Source organism: Melopsittacus undulatus, chromosome 6 (genome assembly GCF_012275295.1).
Source record: "Melopsittacus undulatus isolate bMelUnd1 chromosome 6, bMelUnd1.mat.Z, whole genome shotgun sequence".
NCBI lineage: Eukaryota > Metazoa > Chordata > Aves > Psittaciformes > Psittaculidae > Melopsittacus > Melopsittacus undulatus.
Window position 1 is genome coordinate 931,695 of NC_047532.1, and position 2,379 is coordinate 934,073.

General features: G+C 52.7%; 1 long non-coding RNA gene across 1 annotated transcript; it reads left to right on the top strand.

Moving 5' to 3' along the window:
- The first annotated feature begins 288 nt into the window (after positions 1-288).
- LOC115945980 (uncharacterized) lies at positions 289-2,093 on the top strand. Its single transcript, XR_004549715.1, has 3 exons — positions 289-553; positions 1,235-1,372; positions 1,685-2,093. It is a non-coding gene; the product is annotated as an uncharacterized lncRNA (long non-coding RNA).
- The last annotated feature ends 286 nt before the right edge of the window (positions 2,094-2,379 follow it).

Sequence of the window (2,379 nt, forward strand, 5' to 3'; positions counted from 1 at the left end):
TGAGGAAGCCTAAGCAAGCAAGATAAGAAGAAGCTGTAATTCACTGAGTGATGAGAACTGTGGACTGTTGGCAAGCGTTCGAGGTCAAGTTCTCACACCTGTGCTTAACCAATTCTATGTTAGTCACTAAGGGTCTTCAAGACAAGTATCCAATCATGATATGCCAGATTACTGTAGGTGTGTGTAAGCAATAGTATATAAGGAGTTAATGCTTTGCAATAAAGGGCTTCTTGTCTGATCATATTGGTCTCTGACTGAGTCCTTTCCGCGGCAGACCCTCATCTCTATAATAAAAGAGTATTCTCAAGTTCTTGATGCTAAGAAAGATTTTGGTGTATTTTAATGCCAGGAGTGTTTAAGAAAATGTTTATGAGTGCATCAGATCTAGGGCCAGGTGAGGCTGAGAGCTTCCAGCAGGGCTGTGGTTGGTTTCTAATGCACTGCCTTTACAGTTCTGGGACCTGCTTTTAAAACACTCCCATCACAGGATAAAACTTGTCTTGGAGGACTACAAGGAGATCTTTGAGGCTTTGCCATTCCCAGACAAGCAGAGGTGAGCAGAACCCCTCGGTGCAGCACCAGCAGTGCGTGGAGGTGGCATCTCCGCTCCTCTCCCTGCCACCAGTTCGGTCAGAGCTGGGTTTGCCAGAGCTTCCAGCACATGCACTGTGGCTGCACTTCCACTTCTGCTGCATTGGATGTGGGTCTGTGCTGGCCAGCGTGTGAGGTCCGAGGGGTGCAAGAGCCCTTCCTGCTCAAGGAGAACGGGGTTAGGGGTTTCTTTATGGTGAGTTATGGTAATCTGAGGGTCTGGGCTGATCACTTCATGGAGGAAGGGGAACAATGCAGTGAGTGAAAGAACCTGACAAGAATTGCAGGGATCCAGTGCCCCCTTCCCACCAGGGCCTGGGGCAGGGGCTGACTCTGCAGCATAAAGGACATGTTGGCAGTGGTGGTGCAGACGTGTTGGTGTCCTGGCTCCTGGAGGGGAATAGGCCTGTGTTGAAAGGGCTGATCAGGTCACAGACTATGTTAGATGGTCCTAATGACCATCTCTGCTCTAGTAGTGCATCAGTTGGAGCTTCTGACCTACCAAATGCCACAGCTGGATGTTGTTTCCATCTGTTGGTATTTCATGGTATCAGATATTCACCACCTTGTCAGTCTGTTGTCCTTGTTCCCCTGCCTCTAAGATGTAACTTGCCAGTGCTGCTTTCTCCCCCATGTGTCCCAGAATTACCGATATCTTTGATACCATCCCCATGACTGTCGCTGGTGTGGTGGGTTACCTGGAGTCATCTTCTCCATATCAAACCTTTATGAAGAGTGACCCTGAAGCCGCGAAATCCCTTCTCCAAGAGGCAGAAAAGAGGTGAGAAACCTCTGAGCTGAGCTCTGAGGCAGAAGCTGTTCCCTGTGAGGGTGCTGAGGCGCTGGCACAGGGTGCCCAGAGAAGCTGTGGCTGCCCCATCCCTGGCAGTGCTCAAGGCCAGGTTGGACACAGGGGCTTGGAGCAGCTGCTCCAGTGGAAGGGGTCCCTGCCTGTGGCAGGGGTTGGAGCTGGGTAAGGTTTAAGGTCCCTTCCAGCACAAACCAGTCTGGTTCATCTCTGGCTGTGGGTGTCACACTATGTCAGGTGGGAGATGGCTGAGCAGAATGAGACTCTTCTTCTGCTTTATTTCAGGATGCTGGAGGTGATGGGAGTTTCTTCTCGTGAGACCCCAGTGGAGCTCTGGGTGAGGCACGTCTGTGTGCTGGGATGCAAGGCACAGTGAGAGGAAGCCTGTCCCCTGAGCTGTGCTGCAAGGAAGGAAGGCAACAGTGGGTTATCTCCTAATAGCCCACTTGGTGCCACTCTTATTCCTTGGGAAGATTAATCTGGGGGCTTAAGGTTTGGATGTGTGGGAAGCAGACAAGGGCTTATGGCAGCTCTTGGGCTCCTGTCCAGCTTGGTCCTGCAGTCTCCCAGGGCTGCATGGGCAGGGTCCTGTTCCAGACTGGTGCTTGGGCTGCACGTGCGGATGAGAATCACTGGAACAGCTGAGAAACTTCTGCACTTGTGACAGAGCTGGAATAAAACCAGCTGAGAACAAGCTGCTGTGGTTCCTCGTGTGTAAGAGGCTGCAGAGCACCTGCTGCCATGGGAATGACTGCACTCCATGGTCACACTGCTTCCCTAGGCCCTGGCTGTACCATGGGGCACATGGGCTGTAGGTAGAAAGGGCTGTTTGCCCTTCCCATGCCCAGGCTCAGCTGGGAGCTGTGTGCTGCCCCTTAAGGATGTGCAGGAAAGGGGCTGTTCTCACCCCCTGTGTGCCCATCCCTGGTGCTCTGGCTGGTGCGGGTGTAGCAGCAGCTCCTCTGCCCCGGGCTTGCCCA